Below are 24,462 nucleotides of genomic sequence, written 5' to 3'. Positions count from 1 at the left end.
CCATAATGAATAAATAGACGGAAATGGGAATTTTTAAAACTATTATCATTTTTTTTTATAAAATGTTCAGATACAGAAGTTCTCTACTTAGAGCTTCAAATTTTAAAATCAAAACATGAAATGTCCAATTCAGAAATTATGTAAAATTATTTCAAAAAAAACTCTTAAATTATCAACCAGAAAGATCGATTTGTTATTGTAGGACTGTTTTTGAATTTCCGCTGGTTAATGAAGTCTTTAGGTTTTAATGTGTTGGTGATAATTTTTAAGTCTTGGAACAAACACTTTTTATGACTAAGTGCCGAGTGCCAAAGTCACTAAATAATTACTCATATAATATTCGTTTCTTGCGATTGTGGTCTTTCTAGCTTTTCGGACCCACTCTCTGTGTTCTTTGAATTATCAACTTCTTAAAAGCACTTTTAAATTTAGAGTTATAAGTTGTTTGAAGATGTTTTCAAGATACATATGAAATCTATGTTATAAGTTTTTTTTTAATGTAAAGTCTATAAGGGGTGGAACGTACTTATTTTTAATTTTTCAGATATTCCTGTCAGCAGTTAATACGTTCTTGGGATATTTGGTGAATAATTACTCGCCTACCAAATATTTAAGAATAGTTTGTTGGGTATGCTTGAATTATTTAATGGACCCTGATGTGATTAATTTTGTTAAACAAATAACCCCCACACGCAACAGTATACCATTTCAGTTAAATACGAGGAACAAGGTACAGGGTTAAGATCTTTTGCGCATTTAGATTAGTTGAACTGAGAAATCAAAAACTGGCAGGGTTGCCACAGATGTTAGACTACCATGATAATTTATCAAAATATTCCTGTCCAAGAAGGGCGATTTTTAGGATTTTTTTTTTTTTATTTGAATCAAAGATGATGTCCATATTGGACCCTTTTGAGAAGACTGATTATGAGGTAGTACCCGTGGCATGATGGTTAGTGCGTTGGACTGTCATGCAACGGGTCTTGGGTGCAATCCCTGCCTGTGCAATCACTGCCTCTTGCGACGAATTGACAAATCCTTCAAGAGTAATTCTTGTCATGAAAAAGTGCTTTTTCAAATTAGCCGTGCGGATTCGGCCTAAAATTGTAGGTCCCTTCCATTCCTGACAACAGTACTCGCACACAGGAATGGTTGAGAGTTGTAAGTCACTAGGCCTTGGTTCCCAACGGACTGTTGCGCCACCCAATTTAATTTAATTTAATGATTATGAGGTTTTATTAGACCGATATTTACATTATCGTTTTATATAAGTATGAGAGCAAGATAAAATGATGAAATGTCAAAATGATTCGCCTCAAAGTCCAATTAAATTTGTGATGTTTTAAATGCTTTCAGTATCAAATTAACTTTTCCAAAATTCTACTTTGATTGCTTGTTAGCCTTCGTCTATCCTTCATGTACCTTACAAGAACTTTTGCTCATAAGTCAAAAACTTTTGAGAATTCCTGATTTTTACTGTATTTAAACTGTATTTAGAAGACTTGTACTTTGTAAAATAAGTATTAAAATTTTTGTTAAGGACTTTGTTTTATTTTCAAAATCAGTTCGGAGCTACCGCCAAATTTAATTCAAATATAAAAGTGGACAAAAACTTTTAAACTGCTAATATATTTTTGAAACTATATATGGTCAATGCTCTTAAATTTTTCAAACAATGTATTTTTTCAATCTAATCTAAAAAAGAACTTAGAACTTAAAAAAAGGTTTAAATCTTGAAATTAAATAATATTGTAAAAGAATCTTAAAAAAAAAATTCCACATACGCCATAGTAACCTCAAAATACCCCGACAAATAATACAAATTCCAAATTCAAAAACTCCTCAATACCATCACTGTCACTCGTAACGGAAATTATAAATTCTTTCACGGCGCATGACAAACATGTGCTGTGCATGAAAATCACATTTGAATTCGCCGAATCAGCGCTTCCGTAAATTCGCAACAATTCGTCCGTGATTTGATTGTTTCATTGGAGTTATACACTTTTACCTATACACAGCGGTCTCTGCTCTTTTTCCTTAAAAACATATTCTTTAATTTTCAATTCTGAAAAATACAAAACATTCCGAAAAAAAAATAATTCCTTTAAACAATAAAAATAAACGTAATAACTAAAATAAGGAACTATCTTAAAGGGACAGATGTATCTTATCGCGGTGTAAAAGTGAGAAATTCTTGTTCTTGATAAATTCATTCATGTGCATAAAGTCGGCAATAAATATACCTACCTTCAAAATATCATATATACATATATATAGATAGAGGCTCTCCCCTGCTCTCCATCTCCATCAGTTTCTAATCAAATTTTATACCTTGACAGGACTTTTTTCGTGGGAGCTCCTAGCTAACAATTTTCTCTCTCTCACACAGCTGAGTCAGTTGAGCTAAGGATACAAGAGCGTACGGTACGGATCGCGGCCGATTTCAATGAAGTTTTAGCAGGATTCACACATTATTTTTCTCCCTGTACCTACATATTTATATGATCCAACAGGAAAAAAGAAAAATATCCTTACCGGTGCGATTAAACATTAATTATGAAAAAAAAACCTGAAAGTGTTCAAATGAAGTGAATGTGAAAAGAGAAAGTTTATTTTGACCTAAAAAAAGGAGTATACAAATTTTATAAAAAAATAAATAAAAAAAAACCCTACCGAAAGGAGTACCTATAGGAAAACTAGTCTATATGGCACACACCCCATCATCGCCATCAGCAATAAGAATCAATCATAAGCCAGTCAGTCAACGTAGTACATGATGTACTTAAGGAAATTAATTTAAGCCCTCATCAATTGGATACAAATTTAAAGGATTTATTTTATACTACTCCAAGGATACATCTCACTCGTTGTTTGCAGATTGAAATTGTGTCATCATATTTAAAGTTAGGTCAGTGAGTGAATTTTGTATTAACAACATTCTTATTTTTTCTTTGCAACTCCCTCTCTCGAACAAAAAAAGGACATAGTTTAAAACAAATTCAGGTATTACAACTCCGAAGGCTCAGACATTACGAGACCTTGGGCGCGGCGCACCGATTTTTCAAAAAAAAAAAAACAAAACTAAATCGCGAAACAAGGAAAACCTAATTTAATAGGAAAAACAACTTTCCTCCTGGAAATACTCGTAATGTGCTCGATTTTGCACCCCCAAATATTTTCGTGCTAAAATGGTGCGGGGGTGGACTTAGCAGCAAATAGTTTTCTTCGTTCTAAATTTCAATAAAATCACGGATTAAGGTGAAAAATAAAACGAGTTGGTGTTGATTTTCTTTGAAAGGAAAAATTTAGTTTTATCACAAAAAAAAGCAACAACAAAAAATAAAGGATGGCGACCTTTGCCACCTTTAAATATTGTACACAATATACGCCCCCTCTTTTTGGTGTCCTGGTTTATTTTTAGCACCTCATAGTTCTTCTTATTTTGCACGCAGCAAAAGTAGATAAAATAAATATATGTACCCTCTCTCACTTTCTAACGAGCCAACTCTGAGTTGTTAATGAGCAGAGCTCTGTTACAACTTCAATTCTATATAAAAGAGAGCTTGTCGCCGCCGTCCTCATCGTCGTCCTCGTGTTTTTTGATTGCTCTCAAAAAATAACATTTTCCTTTTCGTAGTTATGTCCTGAAAAAAAGCAGCCGAAAAGGACGAAAAACACTCAAAAACTTCGGCGAAAGAGATTTTTTTGGAAGTATAGTGTATTGATAAATCAGTACCGAAAAAAAGGAATCAAAACGAGTTGAATATAGAAAAACAAAAAGGACTTGAGTTTCTTCTATACATGCATTTAATACAATGATAAATAGATACACATATATAGAAGTATTTGCATTGGTGTGTATAGTTTTATTTTGATCCTTTTTTGTTTTGTTTTATTTAAGTTGTATTTAATTTGAGAGTGAGTCAGTTAAAAAGGATATAAAATGAGAGAAGTTAAATCAGTAGTGATTTTTATGTCCTGTTGATTTTATCGGGGATGTCCTTTTTTTATTCGTTGGAAATAAATAAATCTAATTATTGTCAATTAATTGAAATTACTACTTAACATGACATTCAACATAAACATTCATCATCATGGCAAATGGGGTTTGAAAAAGGAAAAATTATAAAATCAAATTTATTGACGTGCGTCCAAAACATCGAACGAAATTGATGGTATGTTTTTTTTTAAAGTTTTTAGCAGATCCTTGGCACCTGTAAAACAATTTCGATGCAAAATTTTCCTATTTACAGTATTTTTGTTTACTTTTGGGCAACTTCCTGGAAACAACTCCGAAAGTTTACCAATATATCGGAGTTGATTGAATATCGAGATTTGATTGGCTAAATTGGCTTTGTTTACTATTTTCAACTCAATTTTACAATTATTTTAAGAATGATAAATACGGTTATTCGATTCTAAATACATTTTGTTGAAGAATTTCTCTAAGCTATAACAATGAAAAAAATAATTCAGAAGAAACTTTCTGAAAAAGTGAAAAATTAAACGAAAATATTTCAAAAATAAAAAAAATATATAAGAATGATTGCAAAGAATAAGTGAATTTTCAAAAGAAATAATAAATAAATTAATTTATTTAATTTAAAACATATCAACTTCCTGGAAACAACTCACAAAGTTAACCAATAAATCGGAGATTTATGGCTGAACTGGAAGCTTCCGTTTGGAGTCACATTACGTTACATTACGTTCTTTTCCTTACGATTGTCAAACGAAACGTGAGGTCGAAGCTCCATTGTGATAGCAGGCATTGAATTCCTATGGCTGAACTCGTAAACGTCAGGCGAAGCCGAAGCTGAAGCGTGTTTGTGTTTCAGCCATAAACGTCAGGAGGAGCCGAATCTGAAGCGTGTTTGTGTTTCAGCCATTAATTAGCGAATATAATTAGCTCTGATTACTATTTCAGCTGTCAGATGAGAAGTTAATTTTAAAAATTTACCATCTTTCAATACTTTGTCAATCTCCGCTATAAGTTTTATTTGTGTTAAATTGTATTTAGGAATTATTGTGCTAGTTTATATTTCTGAGATCAAAGAGGTTTCTGTATTCTCAAAAATATTAAAATTGTTCATACAAATTTCTCGGTTTTGCTGTCAGAACTCTGATAAAGGCAATTAATACAAAGCTTTGTCGAGCCTACTCAGAAAATTCTCAGAAATCTTGGCAACAAAACGGGCCCACCAAAAAAAGATGATTGGATTCAAAATAACAGCTCAAATGTTAAACATCAGCCACAGGTTTCCAAATATAGTTAAATAAATAATTTCTTTATTATATTAGTGACCACTTTTATGGTCAATCATACAATACTATAAGTTTTTTTTCTTAGTAATTGGAATTTCTCAATTTAAAAATATCAAAAGTTGACATATGTATATACTCTAAAAAACTCAATATTTTTCATAACGTACATATGTAATAAACTAAAGAGCAAATTGTCTTATAAAAAAGAATTCAGCAGAATTCTAAAGATTGGTTTTACTATTTTACTCTTTTTTCAAAATCTTACTTAACAGATTTTAAATATTTGAAAAAAAAGACAGTTAAGGAAAAGCTTTTCTTAAATCGACATAAATATAAAAGTTTTATTTAAAACACGCGAATTGTATTGGATTCGGTTTTAATTTCTGGTCACATTAGAAAACTTAGAGTTTCTGAGGTTTCTTTTAGTCAAAAACATGTATTGGTTGCTTAAAAAAATATTTAAATTTATAAGTAAATAACAATTATTGCTTAAAGTGGTGACATTAAGTAAAAAAAAAAAAACAATTTTAAAACCCCACGGAAAACACAAATTTTAATTATTGTTGCACCGCTTAAATGGAAACTTCCAATTGATAAGTATCGTATCCAAGACATTACAAAAGTGCAAACAATCTTCTTCGAAATTGTATGATTTCATTTTCTGTTAATCTACTATTAGATGGTCAACTTTTTGAATCTTTGACGTAAAAATGACGTCAAAACAATTTGCCCTAAGGGTGTCACATCTGGCTTTTTTCTTTTTTAGTTCAGAGCAGAGCTCGAACTGTCAAAAAAATAATTGTGTTTCTTTTTGAGCTCTGATCGTTCAGAGCTTCAAATTCGTGTTTCTTTTTTAGTTCTGAACATGTTTAGAGCGCGCTCTGTGAGCTCAGAATAAAATAACATATAAACGGAGTAAAATGCTGAACACAAAAAAATTGATATTTGAAAGTCGGTAAATTAAAAAATCATAGTCAAAATAATAAAAATGGCGGAAGAGGCTGGTCGCTTTAGTGCAGAAGGAAAGATAATTTAGAAAAAAACAATTGCATATAGCATTTTTATGAATTAAATTTATTACAGGCTTCAAATGTACCAACTATATGACTGTTTTTTAAATTAATTTTATTTAAGAAAATTTTGAACGCCTTCAAACAGGAGACATTTTAAATTATGACAGTTTAGTGCTCAAGTTATTTCATAATTAAATCAGAGAGCTCTGAACATACTCTGCTCAGAACTTTTCTCTACTCCAGCTCAGCTCTGAACTTAAAAAGAAAACGCCAATCATGTGATAATCAACGAAAATTGCTGTCAATAAGTTGACTTATTTGAAAGCAATTGACACAAATTTTTAAGTCAATGCAACGGTTTCACCCTATTTTATGACCGTGTAATTTATGAGTCAATGCTCTTGGGACACGATGTCTCATTTTTAGGACTATCGATCGTCACAAGACTGTATCCCAACATTGATAGGGCAGGTGTGGAAGATGATTGTTGATAAATGACTATCAAAATGATCGAATTTGATCTAGGTAAGGTGATGCTCAAATTGATATCTAAAAACCTGTCACAACAAAAATGTGATACTAATTTTTTAACAAATATGTTTATTCCAAACAGAGCTTCCAGACGCTTACACAAACGACTGGAAAATTTTCTTGATTCGCTTTATTTTGTCAAAAAATATACATTCCTGTGACCGACAAATCTTAAGATACTCGAAAAAAGCAAGAAAAGTAAAAATTGTATTCAAACACAGCCAATTTGATACTTTCATTTAGATGTTTTATAAGAATAAATTTAAAATTTCACCAAGGCAAGAATGAGCTTTGACAACTTGAATCTTAAATTGTTCAATCGAATTAAATTAAATTGAATCATCTTACACAGATGGAACGAAAATGATAGTCCATTTGACTATCAAAAAAATGATATTGCGTTTTTCTTTTTTAGTTCAGATCAGAGCTTGAACTGTCGGGTAATTGAAAAAAACCATCGCCAAAACAATAAAAATGGCGGAAAAGGCTGGTTGCTCAGGTGCAGGACTGTAACAACAGCGATTAATAAAATTTAAAAAAATAATTCAAAAAATTAAGGAATTATACAAATTCTAGTCAAAATTTAAAATAGCAATGACAAATTTTTGATAAAGATTGAATTGGTGATACTCATGGTAGAGATAGTATAATTTGTAACACTTTCGTGTTTATACAAAACTAAAACTGTTGAAAATTTGGCAAATTTCGGTTTGGTTGAAGAAATGACTGCAAAAATGATAAAAGCTTCTATGATTTGAAATTAAATCCAAAACTAAAATCATAACTTTTTCAATTTAAAAAGACCTCAGGAAGTTACAGTTTTCTTTTTGGCTGCAATTTTGAGACACCCTGTATATACAAAAGACAGTAAAACTCCTTAGCAAACTAATGATCAGCAATGTAGCGCCTTTAAAATCAGTTGATTGCTAAGCAAGAACTTAAAAATAAAAAACAAACCGTTCTCTGTGTGATAAAAAATCTTTTGCACTTTACGAGATAATTACAACTTTTCGCAGAGACGTGATTCTACACCTTTAATTCTCTTCTCAAAAGGATTAACTTAAGTGTTTTTAAACATTTTTCTAGAGAACGCATTTAAACAGTAAATATTAAACGTAAACAGTTTTGAGTAGAAACGTGAAATTTCAGTCGAAAAAATCATGCTCATATCCTTTTCTAAAAGATTAACGATTTAAAAAAATCAAACAATAAATTCGTTATAATTAAGTTTGTGGAATTTTTTTAAGAAACTTGTGTGCACATAGTTCCAAAATTATTAACAAAAGTCAAACCAGATTAAGTACAAATTAAATTTTTCTTCTCAGAAAGTTTACTTTGGAAAAGTAGCCTAAGTAAACTTCTAAAATAACAAAACAGAAATTAAATTGTAAGTTATTTAAAAACGGATTAGTGAGACATAAGATGCTTTACCAAGTGCAACTTTGTATAGTTCTTAAAACGGCCTAAAAAAGTTGATAATATACTTTGTCAAAATGTTAACACAAAAACGTTCTATGCTTAAGTCTACTTAAGCTGAATAACCTCTTGCTGACAGATTTACATTCAGTTCAAGTTTTACATTTGCTATTACTAAAAGGCAACCCATTGTTTGACAAAGAGAGACCTTCCACAATTGTAATATTTTCCAAGTTCGTGAATCATTTTTTACTTTGGAGTCATTTTCATTTTTATTGCTCTTTTGCATGAAAATTATGGGCTAAACCCGAATTGCTTGTATTTAAGTATTTTGTTCTCTTTCTTTTTTATTTACGAGTTGATTACAGATATTTTGAAATGTTGACAACATTGCTGCATATTAATTGAACAAATTCCTAGCCGTTGCTATGAATATTAATTATTTAGGTTTTATGTTTTGGGTATTTTCTTGTAAATTTCCAATAAAGAGTGACTATATACAGAAAGAAAAATACTCAAAAACTAACACGTTCTAAGAAATTTAAACCTTAGTTTTTATGTTCTAAGACTTTCATTCTGAGAATTCCCTTCTCAATTTTTATCTGAAATGTCACTCCTGGGAATTCTCGTGTTTTATTAAAAATCAATTATTTTATTTTCTTATATCAATCTCATGACTTTCCAGTTTTTAATACCAAATATTCAAATGCGAGATATCAAAAGTATAATTTACGGCCAAATATAAAACATAACTGAAACATTAATTTCCAATCGCTTTTCAAATCCCACATGTGGAATCACAGATTTCCAGAGCTTTAACATATGAACCTCTCCCATTTTATTTATGGCAAAATTTTAAATATTAATTTCTTATCACACAATACGAATCCTTTGTATGGCGTATACCATTTATTCCTTGCAGCGCAGCGCCAATCCAATTCCTGTGTGGGTAGGGTATATACCATCAGTCAATAACCCCATTTTTCAGTATTACATCCGCATCCGGTACTACGTACATATACATACATATATGGGTGGCAGGACAATTTCATAAAATTTCCAGTTAAAGATTTATTTATGTCCGCTGGATTTTATACAACACATAATTTAAGTTCTCCCAGAGCCCCCAACACTGGAAGCGCGATGGGTTTGGGTACTTTTTTTTTTGCCAAAGGACATGTTTTATTCCCCCATATGTACTTACATTCATATATATGAAGTTATGTAGAAAATAATATTTTTGCACTGCATGTGTTGAATTTGGCACGATAGCAGAGTAGAGCCTGGGATCCTGCAACACATCATCCAATGAATGTGCATAAATAAAATCCCCACAGTGATTTTAAATGGCTCGGCGGTAGGGCTGGTGGAAAACGCGATGGTGGTAAACTCAACCTCCACAGAAGTGACAAAAGAAAATAAGAAAAAACAAGAAAGAAAAACAAACTACCTATACCAAGTTTTAATAAGACACACGAGATACGAGAAATTCCATAATGTATACCGGATACCCTTAAGATATAGCCCATACCCTACACTACCCCGAATATGGCGCAAGGATATTCAGAAGAAAATAAATTGCATGCTTTATGTTGATGACAGAAGAATTCGAATTTTTCGCTAGCTTTACACCAAAGCCACTGCCAACAGCATCATGAGGAGAACTATCAGGACCATCAATGCCGCTAGCAAACAAACGACCATCGTCATCGTCGTCATCGCACGTCGCACGTCGCAGGACTCTAGCTAAAGCTTTATGAAAAACGGATGCAATAAAAAGAGGATAACCTCTCTGTACTTAGGATGGGAAAAAGACGACGACGACGATGACGACGACATCTCTGCTCTGTGATAAATGCACAATCAGCAGTAGGGATCTCTTAAATCATACATCTTCCTCAACAATAGGAGGGAGTTAAGGTTTTTTTTGAAGGTACGTTTTTTGAAAACAAATGTGTGGCGCCAACGCTAACGTCAACGCCAACGACATATAAGTAAAAAGGATACATACTTCTTTGGCAATTGCAATGAAGTTCTCACCTCGCTATCGTCCAACCGAACGCCCGACTCTGATGTTTCTATGTGGAGCTAATTTTTATTATGCAAAGAGCCAAATCTTTTTCTATGGTCGAGTTTTGAGTCGTGGAATTACAAGTTCTTTTTTGTCTACCTTAAACAAACCATTTAAGAAGCAAAATGAGATGACTTTTTTTTATTCTATAGCTTTCCCAGGACTCATCTGCATGCAGACCACTTTTCCTGTGTCCAAGTGGCTTTCACACGAGTTTTATTTTTTTTTTTACTTATTTTTGTCTCTTTAACGAGAATTAGCCTAATTGAAAGGTTATTGTCATCGCTGACAAATTTACACAAACCGAGAGAGGTTAAAGCAATTTCGATCTTCGTGTTCCTCTTCCAGGTCCTGGCTGCTCCAGCTGCCTGCCTTGACTGTGAGCAAATTAAATTTTATTTCCGTTTGGCAGACAAAACAATGGAAGTGGCAACACACAGAAAACAAAAAAAAAGAAGAGGAAGAAGAAACAAGGACATTGATGTTTCTGTAATGAGATGGTCTTATATGAAAAAAAAGGACGATTGTACTTTAAGGATTGTGAGTGGTGGGGTGTGGGAATTGAATTTTATGGGAAAATGATGGAAGTGGTGGCAATAGCTATAGCGTTGGTTGGCGCAGCGCAGCAGCCATCCACATCCACATCCACATCCTTTGTCGTTGTCGTTGTCGTTGTCGTTGTCATCCTTGCTTGTCGCTGGTGCTGTACAGAATAATAGTTGTAGTATAGTATCAGGACGACTATTTGTGTTTTTCTTTCTATATTAGACTATAAATATTGTGAAAATGCAAATTAGGGTAATATATGGGTATTATGGGATTATTCAAATAATTTTTTCTATGCTTTGTTTAGGAACCATGAGAACTGACGAAAAATTGAGATTATAGGTTAAGCCAAATAATGATAATGATGGGGGTTTGTGATTCTTGTAAGCAATGTTGTTTTTTGTTTGATTATAGGGTTCAATGAATTGCACTGAGCTTTGGTGGAATGAACTTTGGTTTGACAATAGCAAATCATCATAAATTCACATTGTGTGTGTAATATTTAGCTTATTTTGAAATTGTCAATATTTCAGACATGGATAATACAGATGCAATAAATTATTGAATTCTTAATCGAGTGTTCCAAATCCAGAACTCACTAAGGACTTGATTACAATTGGAACCATTTTGAAGTCAGTGAGGGGTCAGTTGTAGCTATTATTGCTTTAAATTATTGAAACCAATCATTGACATTTTTTTGACAGCTTGTTTATTACCGATCATTGAAAATGTCTGTCATTGGACAAAATTTCCTGATTGAAATTCACTGGTAAATATTCGCTGATTGATATCTGTCATTGGAGTTGAGTAAAATTGAAACACAAGTCACTGGAACGAATCGTTCAATTTTTGACATAGTAGAATTATTTGGAATATGAAACTCACTCATTATATAATTTGATATGAGCTCTAAATTAGCATTAAAGGAGCCCTTAATTCCCACCTTATTATTTTTACAAAATCCAGATCTCACTAAAGACTTGATTACAATCGGAACCATTTAGAAGTCAGTAAGGGGTCAGTTATAGCCGTCATTGCTTTAAATCATTGAAACCAATCATTGACATTTGTTTGACAGGTGATTTTTATAGCGATCATTGAAAATTTCAGTCATTTCTGCCAAACTTAGATTAGATTAGATAAGAAAACAAAAAGAGCCCTACTTTTCTGCATCCTCAAAACTTCGAAATTTGATTTTAGTGTTTCTATTTTACGGAGCTTATTCTTTGTATTTCTAATGAAAAGGGAACACATCAATCATCATCTTTTGTCCAATTGATTTCAATGATAGCTATAACTAGCCTATTAAAAGTATATCATTGATTCTTATCATCGGGATTTCGGTATCAAAGTTAAGCTAAAAGATTATAGAATTTTCTACTTAAGGAAACATTTTATCTAACCCAAAACTTGTGTCCCAGTTTTTCATTCATAACTGTTTTTAACAAATAACTGAATTATTATTTAATTATTCCGAATAAAATCGTTCTACTGAAGGCTTTTTACTTAAGTTCTTTATCCTTCTTTTAGCTCTACTTTCAATGATCGAGTCTATCCTAATTTACTTAATTTTATTCAGCGAACTTCTTTTCAATAATATAAACCTTCAATTATCGCTCTTAACAACCTGACAAAAAGATTCCAATAATTGTTTTCAATGATGAAAACTAATGTTAGTATAACAAAAGATATACTTTTGACTTCAAGATTAGCAGCGTCAGCATCAACTTACGACCTCATAACACTTACTGCATCGCATTATGTAACTTTTTAACGAAAACTTCACTTAAAAATAATGACTCTAATAAATCTAGACATTAATTACACACTCCTTTGGGACCATCATACTTTTGTGAACTTTCGGTTAGCCTTTTCCATGTTAATCCTCGCATCCTTCCTCAATATGAATACAAGTGACGAAGCATATAGATTTTGACACTTTTGAAAGCACAGCAGCGAGAGATTTAGATTGTTCGTTATTGCTGTTAGTACTTACAAAGAACAAAAAAATTCCATCAAGGACGAGCTAAGATAAAAACAGACGGCCAGTGCGGCGCAGTGATGTACTTCATAATTTCCATTATTTTTTAATTAAAATCTCTTGTTATAGGGGATTATACGGACCATGAAAAGTTTTTTTTTTGTTATTTCTTTTCCTGTTTGAACGCTTTTCCTTTTTGTTATAATGTGTATAATACATACTTCCTTCCAAAAAAGGACGACACACACAAAAAAGCAAGCACAAAAATTGGAATACTAATCAAGGCTTTGTGCAAAAGATGAATTGTGGCAGACTGACTCTGGACTCGAGATGGATGTCATAACCCGTTAAACATTAGAGAGCTCATTTTCATTTGTGCAGGTTTTTCAAAAATGTTTAAAAAAAAGGTAAAACTGCTTTGTATTTGGACGCAAAATTCTCATTAGATGAATGCATTCATCATGAACGTAAATTTTCAATGATACAAAAGGGCACATCTATCATAAATCACGGTTACATTTTAGCTAAACTAAATATATAACTGTAAGTTAAAATACGTTCATAAACTTTATATTTTTATTCACTAATAACTTTTTTTAAAAGTTAGTCTCGATGTTAGCCAATTTAAATCTCTTTTACGAACAAGTTAAGGTGCTTCTTGTGTCAAAATATCAACTAAAAACTTACAAGTTGACTTGCTGTAAGCTTACTACTATTATAATGTCACTTATGTCTCCTGACCGCACCCATTATTCTAAATTGATTTGACGTAGGTACGTGAGTAGGTAAGTGAAAAATTATTCCACTTTATTGGATTCATCTGGCCAACACTGGATTTAAAACGTTCAAGGTGCTTGCTCTCTCTAAGCAGATCGCATATAAGCTCGATAATAGGTGTCATAACTGGACACTGTCTAATAGGAATGCACGCCACGAGACTAGGCGTATTCTCAAATGACTTTTGCAGAAGCTGTATGGACGAGGATACCCTACTCTAGCTCGAAAACGCAAGAATTACCTAGGAGAATTCTTCTTCAACGATCTAAACGATCACGTTTCGTAGGGGACTCATGTTGGTTCCATTGAGTTTAGGAGGAAGCCTCAAGATTCATGTGGTATCACAATGGGCCATTAAACTGGCCAAAGTATGTCCGTTTCCATCTTGGACAGCCACTATAACCTAACCTAAGCTAACCTTTTGGATTTAAAAAACCGTTGGACATTTTTTTACAAAACTTATATAAAGCACTGTTCACATGAGTACGACCAACGAATGAACGAATATTCATCGATTTTGACATTTCTTTCACATGAGAGTTTTGGTGAACACCATTCACCACCGAAACCAAAACAAGATTGATTTTTTAGGTTAAGTACGCACGATTATTTTATTCGTTGCGAGTGTGAATAATGTGGAACGCAAATAAAGTTTGACAGTTCGTATCAACTACAATTTTTTTCGCGATGAATACATATTTTTTCTTAGATTTATTAATATATGACATTTAAAAGTAAAAGTATGCATCATAAATCAAATGGAAACTATGTACATTGCTATCGTTTTGTTAAGAATTTGTGTGGAAACATGTCTTCAAACGTATATAAACTCACATTTTGTAATTCATTCGACGTTCGTTGGTCGCGTTCATGTGAATACTGCTTAAGCGTTTGTGACACAATCAAAAATTCGAAATTCATTAAAAAAATGTGGTGACATTGAAAAATAAAGAAAAAAAAAGAATTGCTCCATTTTTTTTTAAAGTTAGTTTTTTAATGAAAGTTATAAAATTTTACTTTAAAAATGCTTCACGTATCTTGGTTTTTCATTAAAAATTATTTCGTTCAAACGGAGCGTTTTGAATGCAATTGGTTGAATTTTGTAAAGGATGGCTTTTTTACAATTTTCCTTGTGGCATTACTGGTTTTGACATCTCAGTCGCGTTTTGTGTTTTGAGTATGATCTAAAATTTAGCCATGAATTGTCTTAACAAAGAACAACGCTTTCAAATTATCCAATTTCATTATCAAAGTGTATTTTTTCAAAGATGATGCGAATGACACCTTTACGGAAATGGTAAGCGCTACTGTGCCATGACCATAAACTTTTTTTCCGTTTAATGGGAAAACTTGACATATGGATTTAATAAGACGGTGCCACGCGTTAGAGTGGACTAATTGAGGGGCGAGTTTGGTAAACAGCTTATATTTCGTAGAACTATGTTAAAGCTCATAGCTACAATCCCGCTTCGATTGACACACAGCAAGCCAAATGGAAGCATTTATTCTTGAAATATCAGACGAAATGATGTTAGAAAGAATATAATAAAATTGAACTATGTAAGTGGATGGGCAGGTGACAATTCTACAAATTTGTCACACTTGTCCTGTATCTGTATTGCATAAAATATTGACAGATGATTTTTTTTTTAGAAAAATACAGTGACAAAATTGTCATGTACTGAAAAATTTGTCGTGTCAATTTCATTTTTAAATCTAGAAATGTGTTATGATCAAAAAAACATTGAAATATGGAACAAAATATATCCATTTTGTTCCTCGACCAATTTTTGTATGTTAGAAGTCATAGAACGCTGACACTCTTTCAACTTTAAAATGTCACTCTTTGAAAAATATTGTTTTATTATTAAAAGATGAAGTGCATAGGACATAATAGAAATCGAAAACTTTAAAATGAATAACATTCTCAAAATAAGTGTTCTAAAGTTGCTATAAGAAAATAAAGATATTTTATTCGCAAAATTTGGTGCCAAGGACTGAAAGGCATTCAAGGATTCAAAATCATTATGTATTTAGTCTTTGTTTAAAATTTCGAGGTATTACAAGGAGACCCAACTGAAAATCGTCATCTCTTTAACTTTCATTTTTACTTGAAAATATATCGTTTATCATTATAAATCTTTGCATTTTTCATTTAATAAAAAAATTGGAAGTACAAATTTGTCAAAAAACTCCCGATAGTTGTTGGAAAATACATGACAATTTCTTTATGAAATGAAAAGATGAAAACTGTCGAGTATTTTCCTACAAACCTACAAAATTGTCAAATTGTTTATTGAACAGATTTAAACAGTTGCCAATTAACAATGTCACCTGTCAAAATGTTCAATGTTTATGAAATAGGCCCAATATTTTATTGTGCAATAGATAAATGTATGTATTTACATAAAACACAACTATCGATAGTAACATTAGTTTTAATACAGTGAAAACGTTGACATTTTTGCTCGCTGCAACAGAACTTGACTATTCGTTGTAAAGTTTTGAACTTTTCTGAACAATATGAATTTATATCATTCTCTTTGAAAGGTGTACTTAACTTTACACTAAAAGCATATATTTTTTCTTACATCATTATCCTCCAACAAACTGTAATGTTCGAAAAATAATGTTGAGAATGATTTTTCAATATCCTTTAACTATCAGACATAATTTTCATTGGCAAACTTTCATTTCCCGTTCAAAAGAAAACCAAACCTGAATGATTTGAATTGAATATCCCAAAAATAAAAAAAAATAAAATAAACCTGAACTAACATCAAACTAACGTCTTAGAGGTACATTTTGAAATTTCAAGGCAGTTTCCAATTTACATTTGAATTGAAAGCAAACCTTTCTATAAATATCTTCTGCGGGAAATTTTCGAGAGAAATAAAATTGAAAAAAAAAAAATGATTTCAATTGGCACTTGAAATTTTATTAGACTTCTCACCTGTGTACATTAGGAAGTACCTATGCACAGCACAGTACGCCCACCCTTATGCCTAGAATGCAGCAATGCAGCAACTTGTAAGTTCCGTTTTTTATGTATTGATACAATATTGATTTGTATTTTAAATGAGGTTTTATTTTGTAACGTCAAGCATTTTATGTAAATATGAACTTGCAAATTTGGGTGAAATAAATTGGCACTACTTTATATATTCAAAAACAAATTAAATAAGGAACATTGAAATTTGTTGAATTTAGCCTTGGAGATAGTCGACGCATTATTGATGTTCACCAAAAAATTAGATATTCATTACGAAAAAATAGCGAGAATTTTTAAAAAGTACCCTAAATTTTGAGTCGTCTAACAAATGTCAAGAGTGTGAAAAGGGAAGTTTGCAGTTTCTTTAAAACCGTTCGTAAACTATGTATTAAACAAAATTGTACATACAATTCTACACAAGAAAGATAGTAAGATTTTTCCCATGTTTTAGGTGGACAATTAATTTCTATTAAAACGTTTCAGAGAAATTTTAGTTTTCTTTGTTAATTTTGCCTAATACTTTCGAAGAAGCTTTACACTTGTCACTTTGCAACTTTGCTCTTTTAATTTGCAAATAACGTTTCAACAAACACAAATTTGCAAAGACGAAATTAGTTGATTGAAAAGTTTTCTTCTTTGCAAAATACATTACATCAAATCCAAATTTCTTTTCTGAAAAGTGAAAAGTTTTGTGACTTTGCAAATTATTTGTTCTTTTTGTTTCACCATACAATTAATTTTACAAAAATATTTAGAATATTGAAAAGCTTTCCAGTAATATGCAAGGCAAATTCTTATTGGCAAGTAAAATTTTGTTTTGAAAAGTTTTCGAAAAGTAATACAAAATTAAATGAAAGTTTTCGAAAAGTAATACAAAATTAAATTAAAGGTTTTGAAATTTTATAAAATGTTTATGAATTCACCAAAGAACGATAAATTTTAAATTTAGGGTTAATGCCGTGATTTAACTCAATTTCAAAAATTGCTGATTTTAGGTTAAACGCTATTATTTATTTCAATTTCAAAAATTGCTTATTTTGTAGAGGGTTTATAATCCATCGAGAGCAACTCGAGAGAGAGTTGGAAAACGTTATTTTGTTTGGAAAAACCGTTGTAAAATAGTAATTATTGCAAATTATTTTTTTTTGAAAACGAAGAAGTCGAGAATAGTGACAGAAGAGTAGTGAAACTACAACTACTAACTTCGATGTTTTTTCGACAGTTTTCGATTAGAACTAGAAATAAACTACAATTAGATTGCAAAAATTGTTGTGTACACTACAATGGGTTGGGAATGAAGCCCAATATCATGGAGTTGCATCTATGCACGAATTAAGCAAAGCAACCGTCTGCAGACTTGTTCAACGAGTATCGAATATTATCATCGATGAATTCGGCTCAACTTAAAAATTAAAAATTTTATAAATTTGACTATGCAGGATATTATTGAAACAGGCGCCTGGACTTATTTCAAAGCTTTTTAGTACAATACAAAATATTTTACTTGACATACAAATTATCTTCGGACCGAAATACTATAGCTTGAAAACGAACAAACTACACTTAACGTAACATACCGACTTTGTTGAATTACCATATGAAGTACTTTTTAGCAACTTAACAAAGATACATATCTATCTAAACAAATTTGTTAAAATGATTATAGAAATTTGTACATTTTGATAAAATACGGAACTCCAAGAAGAACGTTTTAAAATCAATTTCAAGTTTCAAGCGGAAGTTTCTCTCTTAGCCAATTTTCACATTGATTTTGTTATACTGGTACTGAAATCCCTATTACACATTTTTGTTGCCAACCATTTCCTGGAAACGAATAAAACCTTCCTTAGAGTTAATGCTGGGTGCTGGCTGGGTCCTGGTATTGCTGGTAGTGCAATCATGTGAATTGGCGCATTTCAGTTTCATACTAGAGTAGCTTTTATTTTGTCAGTACCATATTCGATTTCAATCCATTCAGCATTAAGCGTTCGTCGTCGTCTGGTACTCGTGATTCGTTCCTCTTCCTGTTGCTCAAAACCCATAAATGTACACATACATATACATACATATATTATATTATATAGTATGATTTATATTATGTATATACAGCTAAAACCATGTCCTTATACAAAACGACGACAACGATGTAAAAGAGCATTTAGGATGTTGGATGATGGTGTACTCTGTACCACTGTATAAGAACATAGGTACAATTGCTACCAATACTGAACTGAACTGGAAAATGTCTACAAAGCAAATAATTTCAATCGATTAGAAAACCCTTCCGTTCAATCTCCTTGGAAGAGATTCAATATACTTATAAGTTAGTAGAATATTGGAATGTCCTTTATATACATACATATATAAGGGAGAGCCGACTACGACTCTGCGAATTTATATCTTTTCCTTTTTCCCGTCTTTTTTGTTTGCACTCCAAGTAAAGGGAGGTAAGGAAAAATTGATTAAAGTTCGACTGAAGGGGAAAAATAACATCTCCAATTCAATTAAATGTATATACAAACAATCATATATATTTATATGTAGGTGGTTGTTTCTTCCAATTTCTTGGGAGCACAAACTTTTTGTCGGTAGAATGTCACTTTTCATTTAAGCAATTGAATGTTGGTTAGTTGAAGGTGCATTTCTAAGGTTATCTGACAGGTCATAATGTGTGTGTGTATGAACCAGTACCTACATCAGGATATTAGCAATAATTCAGGATATGCTCTGCCAGAAAAAAATGTATCCCCAAACATAAGGGAAAGTGTGCGATGATGTATGATTTATATAAGAACATGTTCTTAGGTCAGATCCGGATTATTTTGAGATAAGATTTCAGAGAATTTGAGCCAGTTGCACAATTGTGGGATATTATTTCACTCTTGGTTCAGTGAAGGTTCAACTATATAATTTTATTTAGCTCATTTATGCACGCCCAAGTGAACCATAATCCCATTCAAGTGTGATTCGTTAAGTTTCGTTAAAATTAATGATTGAATTCGACACGAATCGAAATTTCTATTTGTATTACAGGCTGATCCATATTTTATTAAATTGAAGCAAACAAAAGCCTGCGACCTTATCGCCGAGGGAACCAACAAGACTTAAAAAATATTATTAAATTATTAAAAGTTAGTGAAGTTATATAAGTACCAATAGAACGCTCACTTTTTCCTAATTTAATTTAATATTTGCTGTCACTGGAAATGTCAACAACGCTATTTCAAATATCAAATCCTTAATTTATTTTGCAGGGATGTGTTTAGGAGGTTAGTTTTTCTTTCAAATTTATGAATATTATGACTTTTCTTTCCATACCAAAAATATTCGTTAAGTTTTTGACATAAACTTATCACCAATTTAAAATTTTCTGAGCCAAGAGTTGTGCTTTTTAAGAGACCTGAGAAGTTTCAATATTTATTTTTTATGGGTGGACGGTTGAAAATGTCAAACTGCGTTTATATACTTGTTCAGTGATGTTTGACAATTCGTCATGAATCGTTTAACGACAGAACTTTAAGTGATAAAGTTTATTTTTGGTTGTATGGATTCTTCATTAAGCTATTAAAATTGTCTTTTTTGTGAGGTGGGGTCCTTAATTCTTTGCAAAAGAAAAAAAGACCCGCCTTAACGGTGCCTGGTGAGCCCTGTTGTTTGTAAAACTAAAGCGCCTAGACTTGTCATTCAGCTCTCTTAGCTATATAATACACATTTAGTGCGAAAAATAAATTGTTGGTGCCATGTGGCTTGTAAAGTTATTGGTTTATGCCCACAAACCATTAGCAACTTTTGAAACATTTGAAGCCAATATTCAAGCCACTGTTGGTCAGATTTATTTGCAAAAGTAATGGCAAATTAAACTTTCCTAACGAAAAAATAAATGTCATTTTATTATTTACCGGGAAAAAGCTAATAAGTTCATCCCAATAATATTTCTGTCTTGTAGTATTATTTTTAGTTTTCAAATTCTTAAAAATTCACCCCATATTAACCCCTTTTTTTTACGGCTGGCCCTTAAAATAATTTTGATATTCTTAAACAAGCTTAATACACTAAAAATTCCCTAGCATTGTTATGGCAAAAACTGTAAATTCTCATTGGCAGAGTAAAGGCGTTTTAATTAAATATTAAGGGTCTTATAATAAATTTATATGATATAAGAGTTCTGCAATATATTCCTATGTTTATATGTATATTATGTATCTAACATGCTTTATTATTTATTTCAAAAGTAATATTATCTGCTAAGCCTTAACCACCAAAACTTTATGTGGTTAACCAAACCTACTCCATTTATTTCCTTAATTACTTCTTTATCGTTCACATTTTCCAAAGAACGAGATAACTCAGAGTATACAAAGTAGGTATTTAAAATTCATCATCAGGAATATACTCGTTGTTACTATGGATTCCCATGCTGCCTGTTCTGTTGTAATATCACCACACTTTCCGTTTCCGGCAGCTTAAATATTCATAGTGTCATTGTCAACATTTGTATAACTGGCAGTATACAAACTGGCCTAAGGGTATTATCCATGCTGGAGATTGGAGCTGTAGCTGTATAGCTGGGTTTGGTGTTTTCAACATATAAATGGTCAGTCTCAGTGAGAGAGAGTTTATCTGATGGACAAAATTTAACTAAGAATTGCAAGATGAGCTATATTTTGCCTCACCACATTCTTCAATTTGAATAATGAACGCTTTTGTTCATTATCATTTATGCATACCTTCATAGTCTCTGATGCTATGAGAATCGAAAAGAGAACTTAATTTCGAATTGGAGCATTCAATTTTGAAAATTAATTCAGCAATGTATCTCTCTCACCTTACGCTTACGCTAAATCAACTCAGCTTTATAGTCGTTTAGGTTTAGGACGATAGAACGTCCAGAATGGGACATATAGGACTTTTTGTTTATATGCATCGTAGTGCTGACTTTGTGGGTTGTTAATTCTTTTAGCAAATATCAAAGGTAATACTATGTAGTGTAGACATTAGGCAACTATATGTACTCGTACCTACGAACTATGTGTCTCACATAGTCCCACTCCTTGAATGTGCTCAATGACTCTTAACAAGGATTATTCACAGTTTGTTTACCTATCTACATACCTTTAAGCTTATTTACCCCCACTTGCTTACAGTATTTGCAACGAAAGACGACGACGACGACGACGCTAGAAGTGATATAACATCATATATATATACGAGTAGATTCCATGTGAGTTCTTGTGATGTTACCGGAAATATTAACGATGCTAAGCGTTAAATAATGGTTCTTTTATGTCATTCAACTACGGCAGACTATAGGATATACAAGATATGTCTTGCTTTTGGGAATAAATTCATGAAGTATGCACATAGCCTAAGTTGTCGATTAATATTAAATGAGACGAACAAAGTACATAATACTGTACTATTTTGGCAGTTTAAATAGTTAGAAAGTGACATTTCTACGATAAACGGCTGTGACATTTTGCTACGTAATGATACGTTGGTAAAATATGTGAGAAGGAAACAGATCCATTAGAAGCTCATCCATTTCTAAGACAGGAGATCTTATTATTTGCTCCATTCATGATTAGAAGAACATGACAAAAAGATTAGGGTACATTTTAGATGAATTCTAGAACTTCATTTCAAATACCTTATCTGAAACAACCTTTACAATGAAATTGTTTTTAGAGGTGTAGAACTTTTAGTGGGGAACACTATTTTTACTGCAGTCCATATCTGCAGTTGTTAAGCGATAGATTTTTAGTTGGATTTGTCATTTAAACATGAATAGCTTGACGCCTAAACATCGCTTCGAAATTTTCAAATTAATTTTTAAAATCATGGTTCTGTTCGATATACGTATCGCGTATTTAATAGTCAGTATAAAAGGGTAAAAATTTTACGCACAATAAACAAAATTGCTATGTTTGGAGTGATGATATTCCTGAGACACCGTTTTCTTTATGGTTTGCTGGAATGATTGGTCCGTATTTCTTTAAAAATGGTGACTGCTTTAGAGCCATGATTATGGACTTTTTCGTTCATTAATAGCACAACCATAATGTGCAGAAATATGAAGATAATTGTTTAAACCTCGCCGATAAGCCCAAAATGATGGTCAATACTTGAAGACCAAAGTTATTTCGTTATTGCAAATATAAACCCAAACATGTTGGAAAAATTCAGGCTACTCCTCCAGATAAGGCTTCTTCTGATCGAGGTATCGACATTTTTAGACAAAGTGTAAAAATATGACCAAAATTAACGTTTAAGGAAAAAAAAATAAAGACGGAAACTAGTAGCCTGTACAAATATTTCAGTGAAGATGGAGTTTCGGATTGTGAAATGTAGGAGGCAGTAAAGTGAAGCAAACAATAAATGAATACATTTTGGCAGACTGAAGGGTGTGTTCGTTGTTATTTATTCTATTTTATGCTTCGTTTACACTTGACTGACTGAACGTTAATCAAAATTCATTAAATGTGTGCGACAAATGTTATTCAATTTTAAAAAACAAACAATATATTATAGAATTTTATAACAATAGTTAACAAAATAAAGTTTTTTTTTCTGCCTTAAAAACCATAATAATTTTCCAAAAGAATTTGTCGATATGAATTGAAATACCACATTATATATTATTTTCCTAAAAGACCAAGATTTTGAAAGAAGTCTTTCTGAAATGGAAAAATTATATAATACAGTGTTGTGTTTCAAGAGCTAGGGTATAACTTGAGTGCTGTGAAATTTCTGAACCTTTGATTGGTTGGTTTAAATCTTACTTGTTTGGTCGTAAGCAAATGGTAGTTGTAGATGACATTTGTTCTAAGGAAATAATTGTTACCTCTGGTGTTTCTAAAGGGAGTCATTTGGGACATCCTATGTTCTTACTTCTTGTAAATGGCATGCCTGCCATTTTAAAATTTTGCAGATGTCTCATCTTTGGTGATGACATTAAGTTTTTCGCAATTATTTCTAATTCTGCTGATCGTTTGCTTATGCAAAATGATCTTAATAAATTTGTAAACTTACGTTTCAACTTCACATAAATTCTACAATTTCAAAAGCAAATTGTTTGTTGGGATTCATGAAAAGAAATTCTTTAGAATTTTCTGATCCATGTACTTTAAAATCTATCTATTCTAGTATTGTTAGACCTACTTTGTAATATGGTTGCGTTGTGCGGAATCCAACAACTTAATCTGATATAACTAAGATTGAAAGAGTGCAGAAAAACATCTTGCATTTTTCTTTGAGCATTTTTTTAAAAATGTTGATATTGTTCATTTTTCTTATCGTTCAAAGTGTCTTTTATTAGGAATGCAATCTCTTGAATCGCGTAGAGAAATGTACGAGTATAGTATAATGTTTGTTCGGGATGTTTTGTGTAATTACATTGATTGCTCTAGCTTGCTTTTTGATAAATATTTATGCTCCTTCAAGATCATTAAGATTGAGGCCCTTATTATTCGAAGTTTCACATAGAACTAATTATGAATTGCGTGAACCTTTAAGTCATAGCTGTAAATTATTTAATAATGCTTACTATGTTCAAGATATAAGTTTGTTAAGAGATTGTTTTTAAAAATTATTATTAGCATATTTAACACACAAATTTAATACAACTTAAAAACTTTTATATATGTTATATATCTATATATTGTTTTATTTAATTATCAAATCTGTTGATGTATATCGTAGAGAAGAATAAATAAATAAATAAATAAATAACACACAATTGTTTAAACAAATTGAATATGATTTTGTAAAGCTAAAGTTAAAGTTCTTGATGCAGTTTGAATTATTTCAATATATTACTTTGTTTTAAGAAAGCGTCATTTGTTATGAAATGACTTACACATGAGTCTTT

At 31.6% G+C, this 24,462-nt stretch overlaps 1 protein-coding gene across 5 annotated transcripts in view; it reads left to right on the top strand.

Annotated features, from left to right (window-relative positions):
* The first annotated feature begins 1,858 nt into the window (after positions 1 to 1,858).
* LOC129951243 (probable G-protein coupled receptor 158) overlaps positions 1,859 to 24,462 on the top strand; it is a 73,054-nt gene continuing 50,450 nt past the window's right edge. For 2 of the 5 annotated variants that reach the window (XM_056063320.1, XM_056063316.1), the window contains exon 1: positions 1,860 to 2,911. The gene's annotated coding sequence lies outside the window, so the exon portion shown is untranslated. Of the gene's footprint in view, positions 2,912 to 24,462 lie in introns of all 5 variants that reach the window. The other 3 variants (XM_056063317.1, XM_056063318.1, XM_056063319.1) reach the window with 3 other exon arrangements.

Source organism: Eupeodes corollae, chromosome 3 (assembly GCF_945859685.1).
Source record: "Eupeodes corollae chromosome 3, idEupCoro1.1, whole genome shotgun sequence".
NCBI classification, from domain to species: Eukaryota; Metazoa; Arthropoda; class Insecta; order Diptera; family Syrphidae; genus Eupeodes; species Eupeodes corollae.
The sequence above is the reverse complement of the archived record's forward strand: the minus strand, read 5'-3'. Positions and strand labels throughout refer to the sequence as shown.